The sequence below is a fragment of the Pogona vitticeps genome, chromosome 5 (assembly GCF_051106095.1).
Source record: "Pogona vitticeps strain Pit_001003342236 chromosome 5, PviZW2.1, whole genome shotgun sequence".
NCBI lineage: Eukaryota > Metazoa > Chordata > Lepidosauria > Squamata > Agamidae > Pogona > Pogona vitticeps.
In genome coordinates, this window is record NC_135787.1 from 141,716,537 (window position 1) to 141,742,343 (window position 25,807).

A 25,807-nucleotide genomic window follows, 5' to 3' on the forward strand; every position below is an offset into this window, starting at 1 on the left:
GTTTGCTTATCGATCAGTGCCACAAGCCAGTACCGGGTTCAGTCCATTTGAACTTTTATTTGGGAGAAGGGTGAAAGGGCCCCTTGATTTGATCAAACAAAATTGGGAGCAGATCACCCAGGATGACCCACAAGACGTTGTGACATACATAGACACCTTGATGAATGACCTAAGGAGAAATCTAGAGCTGGCAGCAGAAAACCTGCAAGCTCAGAAGGTCAGACAGAAAACATGGTATGACCACAAAGCTAGAGAGAGGCACTTTGACCCAGGGGAGGAAGTGCTTTGGCTTAGGCCCTGCAGAGAGAACAAACTGCAGCGCAAATGGGCAGGACCATATAGGGTCATTTCCAAGATGTCAGACCTGAACTACCTAATAGAGCAGGAGGAGAACCAAGCAAGGAGGGTGGTTCATGTGAATGCCCTAAAACCCTACTACAGAGGGGAACAGAGGGTTTTATTCGCGATAAAAGCAGCTGAGAGTGAGGAAGCTGAATTACCCTTCTGGGAGGGTAGAGGGGAAGTAAAATACAACCCAGAGGAGGTAAAGATCAGTCCTGCACTCACCCAAGACCAGCAGCAAGAACTAAAAATGCTGCTTAGTAAATATCAACAGGTGTTTTCCAACAAGCCGGGGATAGTGAAGGGAGTGATGCATCGGATCCACACAGGAGATGCACCCCCGCAGGCAGTATCCCCATACCGAGTAACGGGACCCTATAGGGACAAGGTGCGGAAGGAGCTGGACGAGATGCTGAGGGAGAACATAATCGCCCCCTCTTCTAGTCCTTGGTCCTCTCCGATAGTCCTTGTGGACAAGCCTGATGGGAGCATTAGGTTTTGTGTTGATTACAGGAAATTAAACCGTGTAACCACTCCTGATGCCTACCCAATGCCCAGGCTAGACAACCTGATTGAAACCATAGGGGGTTGTCGGTTCATCTCATCATTGGACCTGGTAAAGGGATATTGGCAATTAAGAATTGATCCCAGGGATCAAGAAAAGACTGCCTTTTGCAGCCCTTTTGGTCTCTATGAGTTTCGAGTCCTGAGCTTTGGTCTCAGAAATGCACCAGCCACATTCCAAAGGCTGATGGACCAGACCTTGGCAGGGCTCAGTGACTTTACAGTGGCCTACATTGACGACATAGGGATCTTCAGTAATACCTGGGAAGATCACCTGATACACCTGGAGTTAGTGCTGCAGAGGTTAAGTGCAGCAGGGCTAACAGTAAAGGCCAGCAAGTGTCAGCTGGGTAGCCCAGAAATAAAATACTTGGGTCACATGGTAGGGGGAGGAGTGATAAAACCCCTGGAGGCCAAAATAGAAGCTGTTCGTGATTGGCCTAGACCCAACACCAAGAAAAAAGTCAAATCATTTCTTGGGTTGGTGGGCTACTACAGAAAGTTCATCCCGAGGTTTAGCGAGATTGCGGCTCCGCTGACCGATCTGACGAGGAAGAAGGCTGATGACCGCATCCCGTGGACCAGCGACTGTGAGGCGGCGTTCCAGAGGTTGAAGGAGGCGTTAATCAACTATCCTGTCCTGCGTGCTCCAGACTTCGACCGGGAGTTCATCATCTACACCGATGCGTCTAACAGCGGGGTAGGAGCAGTTCTGTGCCAGGAGGATGAGAATGGTGACCAGCATCCGGTGTCCTACCTGAGTAGGAAACTTCAAAAAGGTGAGAGACATTTGGCAACCGTGGAGAAGGAGTGTTTGGCCATAGTCTACGCGATCCAGAAGGCCAAGCCTTACATCTGGGGAAGACATTTTATTCTGTGTACTGACCATTCACCATTGCAATGGTTAAAGACAATGAAAACCCACAATAGCAAACTTATGAGGTGGGCTTTAAACCTACAGGACTATGACTTTGAAGTGAAGGTGGTCAGAGGGTCAGTGAACTGTGTTGCTGACGCCTTATCAAGAAGACCTGAAGAATGAAGACGGCGAAAGAACATGGACTATATGTGTATAATGATGACAAAAAGGTTAAATGTACCTGGTTTTGAATTTGGTTTGTAAGAATAAAGGTAAATTGATGTAATGTATATGGTAAATGTTTAAATGCTTAATTGAAATGTTTAACTTAGAATGTAAGTATGAGTAAGTATGATCTGGTATGGTATGTATAACTGTTGTTGTGTATTTTATACAGGTTGTTTTTTGGTGAAAAGCACCTTAGCTTTCCCCCTACAAAACAACTTATAAAGAGGGGAGGTGTTACATAACAGCACTGATGTTACCTGTCTGTCATGGGTTTGGAGGGAAAGTTCCATCCTATGGGGAGTGGAAGGCGGGACATCAGGAGGAGGGGCTGTACTGTATAAATATGTGATGCCTGTGTGGTGAGAGGGAGATGCTGAGACAGACTGTGAGACACTGGGTTGGGACGAAGCAGCAGCTGGGGAAGAAGAAGCTGTTGTGGGAGTCTGGGTGTCTGACAGGGTACTACTGTGTGTCAGAGTACCAACCTGATAGGTTCAGGTGTCTGTGGGTTAGCCAGAACTGATGGGTTCAGGGTCTGTGCTTTAAGTTAAAGGTTCTAGGTGAACCAAACTGTATGCTTGTGTGTGGGAGAATAAGCCACGTTACTTTATTTTATTCACCTGATTGTTTTATTTGCCCTGTTTGTATTTAAAATAAACCTTATTCTTTTATTGTTTAAAAATCCATCCCTGGTCTGTGTGACTTATTATAGGGAATGGTTGGTGGCAGCTTGGTGTAACTGTGTGGCAGATCCCAGTAGGTCTGGGTTTGTCACATTGATCTCTTCTTTCTATTCATCCATTAGTTGTCTGAATAAGCTCTGTTTCCAGTGAGCTGCACGTGTCCATAAGATCCCACTGAATCAAATCTATGTGGAGCATACAGAAAATATTAATCTGAGACATTATATCCTCCCAGATGTTTCCCTTTCAATTCAGAAGGATTTCTTTCATTACTATAGAGTCGCATAATTATACTGCATAATGTTAAATGTAGTTCTACACTGTCATTTAATAGTGATTCCCCAAGATCGTTAAATAACACATAATTAGTGGTAATTAGAAAATAAAATGCAACTGAATAAAATATTAATATACAGAACCATTCTCAACCTAATCATCATTCTCTGTATGCAGTAGCTGCTGGTTTGCATTGTCTGCTTTGTTTGTCTCTTTTTGCTAAATATAGTACATAGCTAGCCTGGATTCAATGGCATGCAGTTTGAAATTATGCAGAGCAAAATTTGCTGGTGTACCATGGAAAGCATAGACACTGTAAGCATAACACACATAATCAAGTTCCTACCTTTGTGTTCAGTTCATACCTTTAAGCACATTGCTTTTGGGAATGTGCAGACAGACTAATGAAACTGAAATCTGGGGAAGGTCATTTGTTTTAACCAGCTCTTCAACCTGAAAGATGGACTGGTGGTGCTAGCACAGTTTCAGCAAAGCTATATGGGTGCCACTGGATATATGAACAGCCATGTGCACTGTGGATCTGTATGTACTGGTGCAAAACACCTTGCTTGAGGGCCATTGAATTGTGTAGCCCTAACAGGCCATATAAGTCAGCCAATCTGTCCTGTGAAGATTGGCTTGTTATTTTAAGACTAGAAATATAACCATAAAACCTATAGAAACTGTACCTTGTATTTTAATATTCACTAATTCTCCATATGAAGTTGCTGAATCAAATACAATGCTTACGTGAAAAAGTCATTAACAGTGTTTCAAATATTCTTTTGTTTTCTTTTATTATTCTTTTATTATTATTATTTTAGTTCCTCCTCTCAGTAGCATCTAATAAATGATCATAATCACATTCCATCAATTCAATTCTGACTAAATAGCTTCTTTTCTGTCTTACACATGATTCAGTTAACATGCCTGGTATGGCATAATGCTTGTTTTTCTGTTCTACCATGAGTCTTAGATCAAAATTTAAAAATCACCATGATATTTGCAATTTTAACTATTATCTATGAAGACCACCCACCCACCCCACACACAAATGAAACCTGGGATTAGGAACTAGAAAATAGCTCATTTTCTTAACATCATTGCAGGTTGAAAAAGAGCTGGAAAGGTTTGTGGTTTTTAAAAGACACACTTGTTTTCTGATATACAAGACAAGTGGAATCTGCAATAAAATTTTACAGTGCTAGCCAGCCAGCTTGCCTGCTGGCCATGCCTGCTTCAAGATTATTCTTCCTTTCCGGCACTAGTTCTGCATTTCCATTCCTCTCACAGCCACCCAACATTCCATGGTCACTTAGCATGCTCAATCCTTACTTAGTTGTTTTTGAGAGGTTCCGCTTCAGTTGTTTTTCCTCTTTTTAACTCTGAACTCTGTGCTTTCTCAAAACCTGCTGAGCTCCCCCTCTTGTGTGTAAATACTGCTACTTTGGCTATATAAAGATTCAATTCAAAACACCAGGAAATGACCTAACATTGCTACACAATAATGTGCCTGCATTGCCAGCAGAAAAGATATGCCAAGCTGTTCATATAAGAATGTTGACAGCACCAATGGCAGCAGTCAAGATGATTTACAGAATACCCTCTTGTGCTTACTACCATTCACAAAGTGACGCTGCACAAGGGAAAATCCCAGAAACTCACTCCTTCTATCATCATTAACCACTTCTCACTCAAATATAAAGCAATTATTATGGCTGTTTTTCAACAAATGTGAATTGGTCTTTTCAGTTTATATGGGTTATTTTAAATCTGGGGGCATTTATGATCACCTGTTTCTGAAGTGGGAGGGAAATCATAATTTGAAAACCGTTGTCCAAAGTCCCCCAAATTTGGCACAAAGCAACAGCAGACTGTCTGCTACAACTGTACCAAATTTGGTGCTAATATGAAGCCAATTCAAAGTCATGATTGTTTGTTTGGGCTGCCCCCATTTTTAGAATTGCCTTATAGAATGTTGATTTGTTGTGCCTGCACAAGAACACTGCAACACGTCATGCAACAATAATTCACATATGGAGAACATGTTCATAATGTTTACATGTTAAAAAAAAGTGGTTTAAGTGGTTTAGGGCCTACTGACATGTCTGTGAAGCAGGAGACCCTTTCTCCATGATACAGTTAGAAGGTGGAGAAGATAGCATAGTTTCATCAACAGCTGAGATTTTTAACTTGGGAGCAGGCAGTAAGCCTGAAAGACAGCATTGTGGTTTTGATCTAGGACGGTTCATCACTCTCTTCAGAAGTTCTGTCTTTGAAAGCATGATGGGTGATAAAGATGCATGTTTTACTTCATCCCTTCTGATTTCTCTGTCATCATGAGTATTTTTAACAAGGGTGCTGCAACCGCATGGGCTTAATGTAAATACAGAGTTCCATATAATCAGCAGGCTGGATGAAGCTTTGTTCTTGTTCATGTGGAGCTTGATAACTACATGTAGCCAAAGAGGACTCTTGCCTCTTCCCATTAACAGGGAGAGGTCAGAGGAGAGGGGGGAATGTGCCACCTCATGTCACCCTTCCCATTTAAACCAGAGTTTTTAAACCAGAACTGCTACAGATGGCACTTGCCACATACAGACGCACCATTTAAATAAGTTGCTCACAATCTTTCTTAACTTTTATGCTATGAATCACTCTATTAAAGAATATGCATTGCAGCATAATGGATATAAAAAGCCCATTTTCTCCTGAGAATGACATTTATGTTCACAGGCACATTTCATTGTATTGTCCAAGAACTGGTAACATGCCAAAAGATCACAGATCGATAATTCATGGCAAGGCAAGTTGGCAGGAGACAGCACAACACTTGCAGGAGAATATGGGAATTGAAACACAGTGAATTCCTAGAAATTGTTATTTCTTTCAACATACTGATAAGTCACCTCTGACGAAATATCAGTTCTGGAAATTAACCGACCTAGCATTAGACAGTGTAGGTGTTCAAGGCATGAGGAAATAAGGAATTGCTGCTTCTAGAAATGTCTACAATTGGCAACAAATCCCGTACATAGATGGCAGAGCCCTTCCCCATACCACTTGGCACAAAATAAAAATAAATCCACCTTTTTAGATCTGAAAGTGGTTTTCTGAGTGAGTTTGAGTTGGTTGGTTGGTTAGTTGGTTCTTTTTTTTTCAGGGTATAGCATGTTGCATGGTGTATGTGCAGCCATCAAAGGATTCTGGATCATCAGACTGTCCTTGGCTTCATGTCCCCATTTCTGGAAATGATTATTCACCTTTTTTCAACCCTCTCCTTATAAAAAGCCTCGGGGATCATGTGTGGCTCCTGGCCTCCATGATTCCCACCCCCATTTCATGCTTTCCAAGGTCATAAAATGGTGGCACTTTTCGCAATAGATAAGATTTTTTAAAAAAAATTATTCTTATCATTTTCCTGCTAACATTTTCTTCCTATTTCAGAAACAACTATTTGTCTTCATTTATTGACACCAACATCTTCAATGTTTAAGTACATGGAAAGAAATGCACTTCAAAGAATTATGTTACAGAGAGGTCTACTAGCCTATGAGCCTCTTTAGAAGTGGATCACTGTTAAAGACCAGTTATTTCTTACCTAAGGCAAAGAAACAAATAATCTGGAGCAAATATTTTGGCTGATAAAGAACTGTGCATTTACAGCGTCGTTTAAATTGTTTTATTAATAGCAGTAATTGATAATAAATTCATTTTATTGAATAAATAATGATTCAGAGTGGTGATTGTGGGAGCTATAACGAGCAGCTGTAAGGCTCAATTTGTAATAAGAGGAGACATTAAACTGGCATAAAGGCATTATGCTTTTGATTACACATGTGAGTTTTCACAGTTGTTGGCTTGGGTTTGCCAACACAAGTAGCTTAATAAAACTTGTTCCTATCTCACATGCAAAGCTTCCTGCAAACATCCATTCCTAGGCTAGTGTCTTAAAACTGGTTAATGGATGCCAACAGGTAACACTGGCAATCCATGTATCCTTTCAGTCAAAAAGGTACAGAAGTCATGCTGGATTCTAGGTTCATCAACAGCCAATTCATTCATTGCTAGCAAAATTGCAGAGGTTATCACAATTTGGTTGCCAACATACTGATTCTAGCAAAGAACTGTAGTTCAGAGGTAGAGAAGATATTTGCACGTGGAAGGTTTCAGGTTCAAAACCACAACTTCTTGTGGTAAAAAGGGATGATGGGAAAGATGCTTCCTGAGATGCTGAACAGCTACTGCAAATCAGACAGTCCTACTTTTAGGTGGCTGTTTCTGGCACCCAGTTTGGCATGTCAAGAAAGGGCAGAAAACTGATAGCTAATTTGTTTTTTTAATGTTGTGTTTTTACTAAAGATCTTATCCTCACAAGAGAGGATAAGGAACTGTTATGTTCTTCTCCTTACCAATAAGAATAGCATGGAATGAGTAGATGCTTTCAATACTGTTATCTTGGCTAGAAGAATGAGGCTGTAGATGAATTGCACAGCTGTTCGCATCCAGTTAAAATAACTGGATAATTTGCATCCAGTTAAATGATTGTTGTTTGTTTCATGAAGGTTTAAGAATCTGAAGCACTGGATGGCTTGTTTATATTTTTGTGTGTTCGCTGCCTATGCTTTGCTTCTCAGAGTAGATAGCCCTACACTGAACAGTCAAACAGCATGACCTGGTTTCCTTTTGTCATTTTGAAGGAAGACAATCACATGGGTGATATTACTTCCCACACAGTTTCTCTAGTCACACCAGAATGATTCAGCTCCTTAAATTCACCCATTCTGAACTGAACAAAATTTTGTCTTTTTGATTTCTTGGTCTATCAGTTATTCTTATTTCTGTGTTTTGTTTTGGCTTCTCATAATTATGTTCTGCTGCGCACCTCCAAAAGCATAGGCTATTGGATGAGGTAATCTTCCTTGTTATGTATTTATTTATTTACATATTTTTGCCTGCCTTTCTCCTTAAAAAGGAACACAAGGCAGTTTACATCCAAGATAATACTTGAAGCTAAAATCAGTAAGTATACCAATACTAAAAATGACGAAACAAATACCACTCTAAAAAACAGTAAACAAAAGCAGCACCAAAAACACATTCAAAGCAGCAAGACACAACAATCCATTAAAAAACCCCACTCAGGCAACCAGTCACTGAGAAAAAGCTTGCCAGAAGAGAAATAAATAAATAAAAGATGGAGGCAGCCTGGGCTATTGTGGGAGGAAGTTCCAAAGTGGAAGATCAGCAACAGAGAAGTCCCCCTCCCATGTCCCCATCAAACACACTTCTGAATGTGGTGCACTGGAGAACATCTAGAAGGGGATTATTTGGTATACCACATGATGTTAATAATTTTCAGGATCAAGACAGTGTACCAAAGCAAATGAATAAAGACCAAGAAATGAAAGATCAGGTCAAGTAGAGAAAGCTAGGACACATGAGTTACGCACATAAAGAGAAACTAAAAAAATTAGAGATTGTTACAACTGCTCATACAAAGTAAAAGAAATGTGACAAGAAATGCAGAAAAGAGAATGCTGAAGGATGAGCAAGTCTGGTTTGGATTCAGATCAGCATTGCCATTTTGGATTAAGTTATCCAAGATCGGAATGCTGTAGCTATCATGGCATCCAACCTCTGAGAGAGAGGAACTGCAAGAGTCATGAACAGTCTACCTGCTCCCTGAAAGTAGAGCAAACAACATCCCATTCTGTGTTCAGCTCATGTGAAATTGTGATTCTTGCCCCTATGCTTGCTTCAGGCTATTTCTGGACTGAAAATAAGTGGTCAGTTTGATCAATAGAGAAAGAAAAGGATGATTAAAAAGTGATTAAATTCATTCTCAGGGGATGACCAAAGACTGACATTTCCTCCCCCTTATTGAAAAAAGATGGAAAGGAGGTAAAGCTGTTTAATAGTAATGAATCATACACTATTGAAAAGCAATGTCTTCATACTTTTTCAGAGCAATACAGCAGTCACAGTGTTTTTTTTCTTTCAGCTAATGTAAAATGCTTATATTTCAATAAGGGGGACAGAGGAGGAATAAAAACAACAACTAGGTGAGTTTGTTATGGAACTGTTAGTTCCAAACAAGTCATTCACATGCTAATGGACCATTATATTTGGATATTTTTGATCACACAAGAAGGGTTAAGCAGACCACTTTACAGTGTTCATTGCTGCAATGATTTTAGTACCAAAAAAAGAGAGCAGATGTTATCACTTTTTGCTACAGGCAGAAAATGGGTAATATGTTCTCAAGAACTATAATTTTATTCCTTATAAGTTAAAAAAAAATCAAAGGTTACTTGCAGCTATCCTGAAAATGACAGAGAATACTCGTTATTCTGTATCTGGGCAATATAAATCAAACCATGCTTTATGCATTTTCTTATTCAGCAAAATGCATATTTCTTGATAAAAATATCTCTCTGCACCCCACAATTTTTGCCTATGCAGATGATAATTACTTTTCCCTTAGCAAAGGGCAGAATCATTAAATGACTTTTGACACCATTCAAGACAAATTAAAAAAAACTTAAAAGGATTTAGATGTCTATCTCTGTATAATTCCATTTTGAATAATAAACCATGACAAGAAAGAAATCATAATCTAATGTGTCCCAGTTATGAGACCTATAGATCTTAAGTTGTATTTCTTATGACATGATGACAGTCACTGATCGGGCATCTACTCCAGTACTAAGTTGAAAATAACCTTTCCACATTTTCACAAGCCTATTTGAAGATTATAAATTTTGGGATCATTCTTAGGGCATGATTAGATAGAGGTTTGTCTTGCTATTTCTACTGTAGTTCTCATCATTTATTTTGCTATATTTTCCTCAACATAAGTCTAAACATGAGTAGATCTGGTCTTTTCCCATAAGTATTCAGTACTTTCCTTCCTTCCTTCCTTCCTTCCTTCCTTCCTTCCTTCCTTCCTTCCTTCCTTCCTAGCAGATCTTAATTGATTGATTGGTTGAATTGTGGATCACATGGCATTCTTTTGGTTTCATGGCCATCTGTATCAGTTCTTTGGGGCAAAGGGAAGGAGCATGTCATGACCACACTGAGGATGGAAACTTAAGTGGGGCAAAGTGTGATGGGTTAACATTACTTCCTCCAGGTTCATACAGCTAGGTCAACACCCTCTTCTCTTTTTCAAGAAGGTTTTTTTTTTTAATGTTAATTTCCTGGCTTAGTGCTATGCCAGCTCACTGGCATATTCAAAGGCAAAGCCTTTTGGGTATGCAATTGTATGAGGTGGATGAAAAGAAGAAGGACAAAGGAAAGAGAGATAGGGGCAGTACCTATCCTCATTGAAATGGCTATTATTCTTCCAGGTTCAGTGCCATTTTAGATCAGCATTACTTCACTTACAAAAAAAATTAGACAGAAGAAATTTGAATGTCTCATTACAGGCTACAGGGATACACATTTTTATGTTTTGTGAGAAGGTATTGTGTATACTTTTTATATAAAATTGGGATTAATTTATGTGCCCGTATCAGCTGTCTGCGGGTGAATCAGCAGCAGTAACTGCTGTAAGGGGACAGTGACAATGGGAGAGGAGGATGAAAGAGAAAGGCAGCTTTGTGAAATAGGGAACAAATGTAGCTGAGTTGGCCCTTTTGTACAGACAGTTGAAATATACCTTCCAGGGATAATTAAACTTTCCGCCTGAACTGCAAATTCATCTGGGGCAAACAGCTAGGGTGCGATATTCAAAAGTTCATGTCAACCCAGGACAAGTTCCCATGTAATTCTACTCTCAGTGGTTTTATCACGGGTGGGCAAATATCGATGATTTTATGGGGACAGGGACTTGCCCTAAATAAGAAGTGTCAGGGGGTATTTTTCCCCTTTTTCAACTTTAGCAAAGTTTCCATGTCTGTTCAATGGATGGTAGAAATTCAATAAGCAGAAGAAGGACACTCTGTTTTTCAGACAACTGCTCAATTATACATTTGCTACATCTTGATGTAGCTTGATGGGTGCATAATAGGGATTCCACCAAGTTCCTTTATGGGACTCTGCCATTTTCTTGAGGAGCAGGGCTTTAAAAGGAAAGAAAAGGAAAACAGTACAAGATGCTTTGCCCAAATTCATATTACATTAAGCCATTAATTTTCACATACCACCTCTGAAAATCAATTCCTTTTCTCTATGCCTGCTCCAAAATCTGTTTGAAAATATCCAGTGATGACTTTGACTTAGCCATAATTCTGGCATAAAATTGTGATATGATAAGGATATTTTTATACACACATGCAAGAGCATACATAAACATACATCAGAGGAAAAATATATCACCTGCTGTCATGGAAATAAATCTAGCAGGGAATTGGAACAAATCCAGGTGAATCCCAGACTGGATCAAATTGATTTGAATGGATCCACATTGGGTCTGAATGACTCTACATCAGTCTGAATTAGGTCAATGGAGTCTAAATAGCTTTAGACTGATTTTACAATCTGGAAAGTAAAGGAAAGCCAGGTAATTATCTTCTAAATATTCAAAAAGAATATCATGCAAAGCCGTAAGAGAATCCAGACTTTCTTCATTGTTAGCATTTATTTTCCAATCTGGAGTGAGAATTTCACTGGCACTTTTGGGGAAGAAACGATGAATGAATATCCCCACTCAATATACTTTTAAATGGTTGACTTTTTAGCAGCAGGAATATTTTCTAAACAACATGGCCATTTATGTTGACTGTAGCTCCTGTGTTTCCTTACTTTTGTTGCAATAAAATGCCACATACATGGGGCTACTGCCCCCAAAGGCCCTGTTCCTCTTGCTCAGCCACCAAATTGCTCATATTGATCCGTATATGACTAGTTTCTCCAAAGAGAGGCTTAAAGTGTTAGAAGGTTCATGTGGATACAGATGATTCTCTAAGCAGCCTGCTCCCAAATCATTGTGGGCTTTAAAGGCAGCAAAGAGTGTTTTGAGTTGAGTATGAAAATATTTTGGCAATCAGCACATCATAACTGGTGTTACAGGCTTTAACCATGCTGTCCCTATTAATATCAGAATGCAGGACTGGGGCAGATCTGCATTGGTTTAATGTTCTGGACCATCTTCAAAGGCAGACCTACATAGAACACATTACAACAGACTATTTTGTCATGTGGAGTCTTGTGGGTATTAGGTTTTAATCTGTAAACCACTTAGAGTAGTGCTTGCACTAATGGGATTGTATATACATCAAACAAACAGTCTAGTCACTAGTGCATGGGTAATACTTTTTATCAGAATTGTCCCAGATGATATATCAGTCTAAGCCAGTGGTCTTAGTCATCAATGCCAATTGTGTTTCTACAGATTATAGTGAGTCAAAAAGAAACCTGGGCTGATTGTACATGCATTGTACATACAACGTCTTTTCTGGATTAAATGTCAGCTTGTTCTTATCATCAATCCCAAAACTGCCTCCAGACACCAGCCCAAGAAACACACAGTATGCATTAGAGAACGATGGGGCAAAAAGAGTACAACCACCACCACCAACACCACCAACACCACCATCATCATCATCATCATCATCATCGGAACATCATACATACTGCACCTATATTTAACAGGTACTGAGGTTTTTGGTTTGAATTTGCATTTGTTATGCAATAACTGTCAATATTTTTATAATCTTGTTTGACTGTATGGTATTTTTGAGGAGGAGGAGGAGGAGTAGCAGCAGTAATATGCTGTCAAGTAATATAATATTAATATAAATACACAGTGTAACTGTATTTGAAATACCCGAGTCATGCTTTCTCAAAAAGGAAATTTTACAACTGATATGGGCAATCAAAACAGTAAATGAATTGGACAATTTTAAGTTGCAAGACAAAAAAGAGAAAGCACTCCTTCACATAGCACATAATTAACACTTAGAATGTGCTGCCATAAAATGTGCTGATAGCCACTAGCTTAGATGCATGTAAAAGGAGATTAAACAGATTATCAACACCTATTAACTAGGATAGTACAATGGAACATCTTGATTTGAAGGCAATGCAGCCCTGAATATTTTCACAGGTTCACAAGAAATAGATAAGGGTCATCGAACTACAGTGGACCCTCGACTTACAGACGGCTCGACTTACAGACGGCTCGACTTACAGACTTCTCTGGCTGCAAAATTTAGATTTGACTTGCAGCCAGAGAATCGACTTACAGACCAGAAAAAACCCAAAATGGAATAAAAATAGAATAAAAACCACTGGTTATGGGATTAATCGGTTTTCAGTGCATTGTAGGTCAATGGAGATTCGACTTACAGACTTTTCGACTTGCAGCCACCATTCCAATACGGATTAATTCCTTAAGTAGAGGGTCCACTGTAATATTCTGTGTATGAGTTTGCTTGCCTATCTGACTGACTGCCATTAAAAACAGGACGCTAAAATACAGGCGGTATACAAAATGTTGCATAAATTATGTCTGCAGAAGGGTGATGATTAAGGATGGGCATGAACCAGCAAAATGGCAGTTTGTTGTAGTTTGTGGTTCAATGAAGTTCACAAACCATGAACTTCCCAAACTTTTGGGAAAAATGAACCACAAATTGGTTCATTTTGGTTTGGGAGTTCAAGAGCCCTGTAACAGCCTCCCAGTCACCTAAAGACACCAAAATCACAGAGAGGTTTCCCCTGACTTTCCTCTACACACCATCTCCAAGTTTGATGAAGTTTGGATTTCAGACGTCCAAGTTGTACACCTTCAAAGCAGATTCCCCAGGGAAGGTGCCCTTTAGCAGCTGTCTTGGGGAAAAATCAAGCAGTAGTTTGTGCCAGGGAACCTGACACAAGGTGTTGCCCATCAGGAGGTGGACTAGGGAAGGACAATGCCCTTTCCCCAAACCCCATGGACCACAGCCTGCTGGAAGTCTGAGCTTAGGTAGAGAGGTTGTTGTGTGGTCGGGGAGGGGGAGGGTAGAGAGACAGGCTGCCTGACAAGGGAAGCAACATGCTGCTGGAGATCTGAACTAACTTGGTTCCCAAGCAGAAGGGTTCCTCTAACAGAATTGGCTCTGAGGTGAAAATGGCTTTTGTGACTTGGTCTTTAAAAAATTGCTTTTAAAAAAGTACTGCACATAACAATAACTGCAGTGTGTTGCTATCCTACTTTATTTCTTGCAAATTATAGAGCATTATATCTAGTAAGGGATTCCCAGTGTGGTATACTGTATAGAGTGACAGACTCTGGATAACATGATCAACTATGGAAACTCATGGAGGAAGTAGAATTTGGTAAAACCACTGCTTACATATTTCACTTACCTATTATGGTGGCTATAAGTTGGTATAACTTGACGGCACATAACACACATACACCTGTCCCTAGTAAGAGAAGCAGTCTATGTTCAGTCCTTTGTTTTTGCCAGGGAAAAGATCTTCTAAATTGCTTTACATCAGCCAAAGCCATTATAAGGCTAGATTTCTTGGCCTCGCTCAGCCAGGTCTCAGCAGTCCATATAAGGTCACATTAAAATAAAATAATGATGTTTAAAATGACATTTCTTGTTTTCATTGCTTACTCAGTTAATTCATAATATCAAATGCCTCATTCCAGAATGATAAAATTTATAAGTTAAAGAAAGGTCTTAGTACTAGTCGATCTCTCCTATTAAGAGCTGACAACCCAACAAAACTTTTTTAAAATGAGTACGGAAAGCTGCAACAGAAGATTGAAAATAGTGGGAATTCATAATTTGCATTTTAATAGATATATTTAGCTCTTGAAATATGAAGCAGGATTTACAGTGACCCTATATTAGAAAGATAGATAAAGCACAAGCTCTATAATTGCCACAGAACTCTATTTGAACCATAACATGCTTGTTGAGAAGAGGAAGAGCTACTACGAAGATCACCAATGGGGTCATTAACAGTACAAGAAACCAATACAAGCCACTCACAAAGAGAACTGAAATTAGAATCTGGACAATTTGAGCAATCATAATGTTTCTCTGAATCACATTTTTTATCATGCTGCATCTCATTATTACACATTCAGTCATATCCCTGCAACATTGCTCCCAATGACACAAATAAAAATTTGACATCATCTTGCACACTGAAGATTCAAGAGTTCTATATCCAGCACTGCTGGGCTATAAAGCTTTTTTATTTTTGTAATTAGCATAAGGAGGGATATCGTAAGCTGGTTCAACAACCAGCAACTAGAATGTACCCTGAGGTCACTGTGTTCACCCAAGGTAAAAGGTAAAGGTAAAGGTTCCCCTTGACATTTTAAGTCCAGTTGTGTCCGACTCTTAGGGGGCTCATCCCGTTTTTCAAGTCATAGAGCCAGTGCTTGTCTGAAGACAGTTTCCGTTGTCACATGACCAATGTGACTAGGGAACGCCGTTTTAACTCCCCACTGAGATGGTACCTATTTATCTACTCACATTTACATGCTTTCGAACTGCCAGGTTGGTGAGGAGCTGGGACAAAGCGATGGGAGCTCACTCCATCGCATGGATTTGATCTTACAACTGCTGGTCTTCTGACCCTGCGGCACAGGCTTCTGCGGTTTAGCCCAAAATGGGCAGGGGTACATGGCCACAGCTCAGTCGTACAGTTTATGTTTTGCATTAAGAAAGTCCAAGATTCTGTCCCCAGCATCTCCAAAAAAGTCAAGGAAGGACTACTAGCTGAAAGTCCAGAGAGCCACTAGCAATCACTGTTGACAATATTGGACTCAAGTGGCCAAGGGCAACAGGACCAAGGGATCTGATTCAGTATAAGGCAGGTTCCTATGTTACATTTTGCTCAGACCATATTTTTAAAATAGACCTACAAGTTGATGTTGTACATCCGTAACATTTGCTTAACATGAGGTATGGACAATCTCCAAATGTTCAGAGGCTACATATACTCATCCTTGGACCATGGTGGGCCTCTCCTCAACTGGTCAAGCCATTGTTTTCTGACAAAATGTGGATTTTTTTAACTGAAATGTCTTCTTGCACTCACACTGTTGCCTCATACTGTTATGTCTATGTTGCATACACATTTGTGTTTGCGGGATGCGTTTAACCACTTCACTTTCTTAACATAGGCCACAAAATCACCTACAGTATATAATGTCATGTCCCTTCCTTTCATCATTCTATTTAGGAATTGCCTCTCCATGTACACCATTTTGGTAGTAGCGGTGGTGACATTAGTGGAATAGAAACATTTGTTCTGTGTTAGCAACAGTACCTTAAAAAACTTAAAATTCAAGAGAGAGTAGCAAATATTCTTCAGCACAATCCCACTGCCCATCTGAGTGCAACTAGACAATGAATTTATCCCAGGCTGGACCAAGCTAAACTTAGCCGTTTGAAAGTACAGTCTCATATTTAGAATGATCCTTGTATCCACATGCAAGGATCAGATGGTTTCGGGACAGGAAGCTACACCACACTTCAAAGCAATCCTATTTAGCTCATTCCTCCCTATCAACTTTCATGTTCCAACATCTTCTCCTGCCCCTCTCACAACAGGAAGCAGGGAAAAGGTGATTTTAAAATTTTCATTTATTGATAAGTGGCACTGATTAAGCTTCAACTTGAATACTTTGTCTAGTTCTGAACACAACACTTTAAGAAGGATGCAGCTAATTAAAATAGGTCCAAAGGAGAGCAACAAGGATGATCAGGGGAAACCAAGCCCTCTAAGGAAAGATTGAAATTTCTGGGCATGTTTACCTTTAAGAAAAGAAGACTACAAAAACATATAATAGCACTCTTCAAATACTTTAAAGTTTGTCAAACAGAAGAGGGCTAGAAACTGTTCCCGGTTACTGCAAACTGAGAAACTGAACTATAAAAATGGTCTCAAGTTACAGGAAATCAGATTTCAGCTGAATATCAGGAAAAACTTCCTAGTGTTAGAGCTATATGACAACAAAACCAATTGCATCAGGAAGTGGTAAGCTCTCCAGCAGTGAAGGCATTCAAGAGAAAGGTAGACAGCTATTGGTTAGACAGACTTTAACCTGGGTTTGTGCATTGAGCAGGGGTTAGACTTGGTGACTTTATAGGCTTCTTTCAACTCCATTATTCTATGATGCCATGAATCCAAAGAGCTTTATTAATGCATTGTTATGAATGAACAAGAACATATGAGTGTTCTTCCCAGGTTCCTCAAATACATCACCACCAGTTTCTGAAGATTTGGTAGCAACTCATACGACAAATCTGCCTAATTTAAATACTTTTGTACAAAACAACATACGTAAATTCTTCCCCAAATCGTCCCAAATTAATGACAAATTTGATGGTGTCCTTTAGATACAGATAGTGTACTACTTTGAATGCTAATGTTTTACTGTAGTGAAAAATTTAAATACATGTCATCATTTGAGTGGGGAAATCAGCATCATATTAAGGGATAAAGTACGAGGAAGGGACAGGTTTGTTTTCCATGGCTTCAGACACTAGTACAAGGAGCAATGGTTTCAAACTACAGGAAAAGAGATTACATCTGAATCTCAGGAAGAACGTCCTGACAGAGCTGGTCGGCAGTGGAATATGCTGTCTCGGAGTGTGGCGGAGTCTCCTTCTCTGGAGGTTTTTAAGCAAAGGATGGAAGGTCATCTGTCTGGAGTGTTTTGATGGAGTTCCTCCATGGCAGGGGGTTGGACTCGATGGCCCCTGTGGTCTCTTCCAACTCTGTGATTCTATGATTCTACTTTTTCATTGTGTTCAGTTTCTGATATATGCATACCAACATTGCTGTTCCAGGAGAGATGAAGCACACAGCAACATGCAAGTTCTCCCTTGCAAAACAAAAGATGTCTTGCAGTCAACAATGCAGAGCATGATCCTTTCTTTTCCCATGGCAAGGACTGTGCCTGAAGACAGGGAATGATCACACTGTGCATCACACAGTGTGTTGCCTCCTTCAAACTAACAACTGCTTCACTGAAAAAAGTTCATTTGCAGCCAACCCTCATCTCTCTCCTTTCCTTAGAAAATGCCATCATGCACAAAAATCAATATAAACAACATGTAAATACTGTACTTCCAGTTCAGATTGTGGAAAAAAAGCCATATCCTGGCTATTGGATCCTGAGAATTACAGATTACAAGACCTACACCAGTTTGTAGGAATGAAGTGCACACATGAGATGCCAACCTCATATTTAGAAGCTGATAGTACATATGATTTCCAGTGACAGAACTTCCTCTAAGCCTAGTACCAAAACAATTAGACTTACATATGAAGCCTGTGTGTACCTCCAGATCTGCAGGACACAGAGAAAGAAAGGCTCATGCTAGGACAAATATACGTCCTTCTCCATGTAAGAGAGCAGCACTTTTAAATGAAAGTTCAAGATCTCATGCAGTCTGAACTTCAGGGAAGCAAGCTGCAGAGGAAGGAGACCCTTCAGCCTTCCGAGCATAGTTTTTTGGCCACTTTTGCATCTAATTGAACTGCAGGAAGACAAAAGACATTATTTTTATGATAAAAAGTATTTTTTGATAATTCGGAGGTTGGATAGTTCTCAAAGAGGGAAATTCAAGCACACAAATCAATAACCCTGGATGACCTTGGCATGCACCCAACAGGTGTATTTTTAAAGGCTATGCAGCCTAGGACATGCATCAAAATACAAAATAGGGTCTACCAATGCCTGGTCATTTATATTTCCAGCAAGAAAGGACCAAGGGAGATTTGAGTGTTTTTTTGTTTTGTTTTGTTTTTACACTTGTGCAAATGATATATACACACATGAGCAGTCAAAGGTGGGGGAAGGGAACACATACAAGGGTAGAATTCTTCCATGAATAATAAGCTAGAGATATTTTCCCACTCAACAAAAAAATTCTCCTGTGTTTCTCTTCTCCCATCTCACTCATGTAAACTCTTATCCGTGCATATTAAGAAGTTAATTATTTTAAACAGAACATAATACTTGAAAATGGGAAACTAAACTTGCTGTTTCCTATTGCTTCTTCATCATGATATGCACTGGTTAGTTTACCTTTGGGGCATACTTTGGCCACGCTGCCTGCTGTATCTGGGGAGTAGTCCAAAAATATAATGTTTCCCATCTCTGGATTAGAGTGAGAAATAGTGGTTTGCTGAAGAATTCCTGTCTCAACAAAAATCTGAACTGGGATCTTCCAAGTCCAGAATCCACATTAAAATCACTGCAGGAGCTTCTAAAGGGAAGGTTCAAGCAGAGAACAATATGAGACCTAAACAGATCTTAGTTCTTTCACATAATGAAATCTATGGACCAGAGATTGTGGTCAGAATTCAGTATGGCCAGCAGACCCAACAAAGACCCACTGAATCAGCAGTTTTAACTCTCTATTATGTTTTCATCTGGTTCCTCTCTCACCAGTAGTAACATGCAGATGCCCTCCAACCTCTCTTGTGACTTAATAAAGAATGCACAGATTGAAGAATTTTTGAACTGCAGAGCTGGAAATGATCCTATGGATCACTGAGTCCAGCCCCTGTCAAGGAGGCACAGTGGGGAATCAAACTTCCAAGCTCTGGAAGAGACCTAAACCACTGAGCTATCCAGCAGTTAAGGCCAACCCAATATTTCTGGTAATAACCTAAACCAGTACTTGCCCAGTTTTATGATAGTACTTGTGCAGTCTTTGTTCTCTGTAAATCTCTAATTGCTTGCAAGTGGGAAAATGCAAATGGAAGCTCCAGACCATAGAGTGAATGGTGCAGGCAGGACAGAAGGGCACCAGAGGCAGTCTCCATAGCTGACATTCTATTTTATTTTTATCCTTGCCCCACTTTTCCCATGTGCCAGGAGAAAGTCCCAGTTGGCTTCCTAGCCAGCTGCCAAGAAGCAACTTTAAAATAGCAATGGGCACAGTCATTGTTAATTCCTTCTTAAAAGGGCAATGCAGGGACTCTGCTTTTCTACACTTTCCATCCTGCCTTTCCACTCCCATTCTTCCTCTTCATTGGATCTTAATTTAGTGATGCTGCAACTGCAGTGTAGATGTAGATGGTTTAATCAGTGACTTTGCAGCAAGAAAAGCCAGGAAGGCTCATTTATAAGATAAACAGCATATTCTCCTTCATCTACTTTCTTTTATCTTCCCCACTTCTAATCACAGTGCATGAATGCCTGATCTAACACAATGAATCCTTGAGAGGTGATACCCCATCTTGTGGGCAACCAACACACCTTTGCTCTACCCCATAGTCACTTTAGAAATGCACAGATAATCTTGATTTTGTTCATATTTACAAGTTCAGCCAAAGACAGCACATATACCTACTCACAAGCAACGACAAACTAACATGGTTGATAGAACTATTCAAGACTGAGCTCTGTTGAAATTTGTTTAATTTATGGGCAAATCCTCTGTGTGATATTATAAAGCTATTTGGCCTATAAACTCCGACAGAGAGAAATTAGAAGAAAGGTGAAAAACATCTTAATAAGCAAAACTACAAAAGCTACAGAGAGAAATAGTGTTTTACTAATCATCTCAAAGATGGCCTAAAGGCAAAGCACAGCTCCCCCCACCTGTCCTGTTATAAGACCCATAAAGGGCAGCCTTTGTTTAATAGTGGCACCTGACATTTACTATACAGTTTCAGACAGATAGTATTCTGCTCAATTTATGGAGTTATCACTGTGTCATCTCTCTTTTTTAAAGAACAACTGTTGCCAGTGGCATTCTAAGTAGGCCTTGTTTTCCGTATATCAGAACTCATTGCCAAATGTATCTTCCAACTGATATAGTCAGAAGCTTTTACATTCAAGTCTCTCCACTGCAATTTTTTTTTACAAACCAATAGTTCCAGTTTGCTAAGAGTGCAATCCTATAGTCTTTTTCTGGAGAACTCACCGAGGCCTTCTTCTGTGATATCGCAGATCTGGGTCTTTAATATTTAAAGGTCAAAATAGTTTTTTGTACATGTCTTGGAAACAAACTGGCATGTAAGTATCATGGAATCTGAAGCTACCTTTTTGTAAAAGATCCAGTTTGAAGTCTTGAGACTGCTCTCCAAGATAGCCCATATTTACCATCCTGAGAACTGGCAAACTGAGAAGTCAGCAGAGATGACAAGCTTAATAGGTGGGGAGTGTTTGGGGATTTTTTTTTATGTGTGTACATGTCGGTCTGGTCTCTAGCTGTCTGTGTGAATTTCGTTGTATGAGTATACTATGTATATACTTACAATGACAATAAATTTTATTTGAATTTGAAAGCAAGTAACCAAATCCTTTCTATCTGCAAATGGGTTCCACCAGAATCTAAAACAACAAAATAAAATCTTCCACCGCCACCATCTCTGCCAACACTATCACCAGTGCACCCTCGAATGCGAAGCCAAAAAGCATTCCCCATACTATGAATTTGCTCCCTGAAAAGACGTATGACCATGCCTTATACCGCACACCAGCACCTTTGTCTTCTTTGGTATGAACTTTACCATATTTAATCACATACACATACAGTTCATTCCCAGTATCAGGCTCATAGTAGTTAAACCCCCACTACTTCAGCTGGTAACTGGGCTTAGCTCATAGAGCTGTTCCTTTTATCAGAATATAGTTCAGCTATGTCTATGCTTTATTATGAAGCATATCAATCCTTTACCTGCAACTACCTGCGTCCAGATCCACAAAGGGACAAGAAGGTATCATTGCCTAGGCCTACAAGAGTATGTATCACTGTCAGAACATAGTTCTGGGTATCAGAGGTAAAGGACAAGGGATGGAGAGCTACCTGGCAGCTGCTCTAGTGAAAGTTACTGTTGCATTGATGCCAATGAGACAGATATAAAGCTGGATAGGAGGAATACAAGAAAAGCCAGAGAGGAATTCAGGAGTTGCCAGGCCTATAATATGTGCAGTTTTCTTTCTCCTGGTCTCATGCCTTAACTGTGCACTTAACAGAGTTGTCTGACATTGGAATATAAATATGTCAGAACAACTTTGATGGCATTGTTACCCTCATAAAACTGTTTTACTGTGCCTGCTTCCCCAAACAGCATGACATTGCATATCATGATCGTGTTTTGCTTACCGCAAATGTGATTCTCGATGCAGTTTGCGTGCAAGGAAATGTGCTAATAAAAGAACCATTTTAGATCTCTCCTCAGCCATGAATCTTTGGAAGAGCCACTATTTCATCTTTATCCAGAGATGGAAAAAGTTACTTTTTGAAAATTTGATTCCTTCAGATTTTCTTTTTGCTAATCAGATCCTATGTGCCGTAATCCTCATAGCCATTGTGACTAGTGATGATGCAAATAATCTCTGCTACCTGCAAAACCCTGAAAAGGGTTGCTTTGAGTCAGAATTGACTTTCTGACACCAAGAGAAATGGGAGAAGTTCTTATTTCGGCTGCAGGTGCCAACATGGTTGTCCCCAGGGGCATGGGAGGGTCTCCCCCCACAAATCTTAAACTCACTATTTCTTTAAATGTCCACAGGTGAAAGCTACAGCCAGGTCAGCAATCCATAGGTATCAATGATACACTTTGCCTCTCTGCCTCCCCGCCTCCCAGACCTGAGTTATTTGTACAGCTCTCGTGACTCCTAGTAAGAGGAATGTGGCTGAGAAATATGGGCCAAACGTCTAGCTCAGCCCGTTTATGACCATAGACAAGATAAATTCTCAAAAGTGTGTAGTGAGAGCTCTGAAGGGTGGGGGGGGGGGAGACAACGATCTCAGAGCAGACAGTCCTTCAAAGACCTGTGGCCATTTATATGCAAAGCCATTACCCTGAAGGGGCTAAAATGCATCAGGATTTCATTTATAGGAATAAACAGACATTTGCACTTACTATTTAAATCTTATTTTCCTATTCTTTATTCCCTTGAACATCACCAAGTTCTTTCACCAGAGACAAACTGTACCTTTGATCCCATCCCTTGACAAAGTGCAGATAAATTATATTCCCTGGCCTACATTTACCTCACATTTTCCATTGCCGTTTTTTCTTCTCCTGATCATTGCCAAAAGTATGTATCCACGAAGTGATAAGAATTATAAGCAATAGTGTGACTTTAGTGAGATTCTAACATGTTACTCTAATATTTGAGGCAGAGATTGAATAGGCTTCAGTCCTGTTCCCTTTAACTGCCTTCATGCAGTTATCACCACTTATGAAGAAAACCAAGACAGCCCGGCTCTCTCATTCACATAGCCTCTTCAAACTCCAGATGTTTAGGAGAAAGCCTAAAGATACAAGCTGTTTCTTTTAGGCCAGACATTTTCCATAAAGTTTAGAAGCTTGTGTAGTTAGGAGTCAGAGAAGAGCCCAGGCAAGTGAAACCAAAGATCTAGTATTCTTTATTTATTTTGTTCACACAGCAGCCAATCAATTGCCAATGAGAAACCCACCAGCAAGATCAGATGTAATACCTCCCTCCCGCTCATGCTCCTCAAGAACTTCCTGTCTTCTTTCACAACCTTGGAGGCTCAAGTGTTCTTGGAGTAAAACTCCCAGAAGCCTTCATCACTAGCTGTACTGGCCAGGATTTTTTGGGAGCTGTAATCGAAGAACATCTTGGGACCCAAGATTGAAAACCTCTGCTCTATATCATCTATGATTTTTACCCCTGAATTGTGTCTCCTCTTCCTAACATTCTTTTATAATCTAAAAATCATTCCAATCCTAATTTTCTCCTTTGTAGCCCCTTGATTAATTTGTTTGCTTTTTCTGCATCTTTACTGATCCAGGTGCAGCAGTCAACTTTGTACAATTTTCCATGCCTGGTAGCATAATACAGGCAGTAGGATAACAGCAGATTTATGTTGAGTTTTTCAATTTATTTTCTAACTTGGCCAGACATGAAATTTATCTTTTTTTTAAACTGTAGACACGCACTGGGCGAACATTTCCATCAGTCTATCTATCCAAATCTTATGATCCTTTTCTCAGTCACAGTCAGTTCAGATCCCATCTGTGTATGTGAGAACTCAGGATACTTTTGACTCCCACCATACCTCACTTTATGGTTGCTTGCCATTGGTCAATATAATAGCTATTCATCCAGTCTGGAAACATACGTTCACGACCCTTTGCAACCTGTTTTCTTTATAACAGGAAGCCTCGTGGTGTAGTAATTAAACTGCAACACTGTAGTCAAGACTCTGCTCATGAGGTGACAGGCTCAGTTTGCTGGCTCAAGGATGACTCAGCCTTTCATCCTTCTGAGGTTGGTAAATTGATTATGCAGCTCACGGGGGGAGCAATATGTAGCCTGCATAATTAAAATTGTAATCACCCACAGAGTGCTTTAAATGCTATGGGGCAGTATACAGTATAAGGAACACATTTTGCTTTGCTTTGCTTTGCTTTAACCACTGCAAATAATCTAGGTTCATTTACTAATACAGCCACCTAACTTCTGTAATTTATGAATATGTTAAAAATATTTTGATTAGTGTTTTAAATATGTTAATAGCATTATCTTTAAAAAAAACAAGGCCATGAAGGCCTTTCTGTGTTTTAACATTAATGATAATGAATCATGGATTTTTGTACTAGGAAATAATGTTTTCTAAATATACTATTTTCTATGCAACTTTCCCTAATATATGCAACTCTGTATACAATTTTGGTATGCAAATCTCCTTATTATATTCATTTTTATATGTACCTTTAGGATCAAAACTGCAGGGCATAATGCAGAAAAGTGTACAACTCAAGGAATAACTTGGGTTTGATCTGTAGACTGGAGCATCTCCAGATGGAAGGCTCCTCATGCCAGCAATTAGAAAGCACTATGCAGAATATTTTGTCTTTTTTCCCCTTAATGGATTTTCTGTGGTAAGGATGAGACACATGAAATAGCAGAAAAACAAAGGAAGGTTATGATGAAGAAGTACATCATGTGGGGTTTCTGTAACATTCTGTGAATGAAGCACAGTGGTGGCATTTTAAAAGGTGCATCTGGAAATGCTCTCAGTCCAGAAAATATAAATTAGGTCAATTTGGCTCAAAATTGCAGTGTAAACAACATTTTCCCATTCCAAATTTCTAGTAACTTGGAAGTAGGTTTGTATTTTTACATGCTGGCCATGCTGTGGCTCCTGGAGTATAGTAGATATTCCATGGGAAATAAAAGGAGCTACCATATTACATCTGGCTTCATTTCTAACCAATATTTTGCATCTTATTCTTGCTGGTGTACCAGGGGCTTCTAACAAAAAGCTGAAGTAGATACTGGACACAAAAGATCAATCCATCCCTTGTCTATAAGCTCAGGAAAAGTGTACTTTAGCACTTTTGCCTGTTATAAGAAGGACAGACCTGGCAGTATAACAACTGGATGCTAACTGGATCCTTCTGTAACCACTAGTCAGTCAACTGCTAATAACACCAGATGGAGGGAAGAGGAAAGGGTGGCGAGACGGCAATCCGCTAGACACCTCTTCCAAATTAAAATATATTTCATTCTGTTTATTCTCAGTTCAAGGTAATTTTACTGGAAGTGGGATATAAGAGGGTTAGCTTTATAGCTTTCCCTCCACCTCATGTTTATCCCAGTCTCTGAGGGAAATATACACATTTTATAGAAAAAGAAACTACCAATTTGCTTTCCATTTGGCAAATGAAAACTCATTCCCCTTGTGTTTAGCTGGGGATTGAAATTAAAATACAAGTTTGTGTTTAACGACAACTTCAAATTATATAGCTCCTTATGCCAAAGCCTTTTTGAATAATGATGGCTGCATGCAATGACTTCACAACACAGCTGTGGGGATGCTGTGTTGTTAGATAACCAGGAGTTAGTGTGCTGCTGGTAGAGATGAAGTGTGTGGTGGGAGGGGGCAGGGGAGAGGGGGAGGGGGAAGGGAGCCTGTAACAGAGTGTGGAAGTGGAGGAGGACAGTCACAAG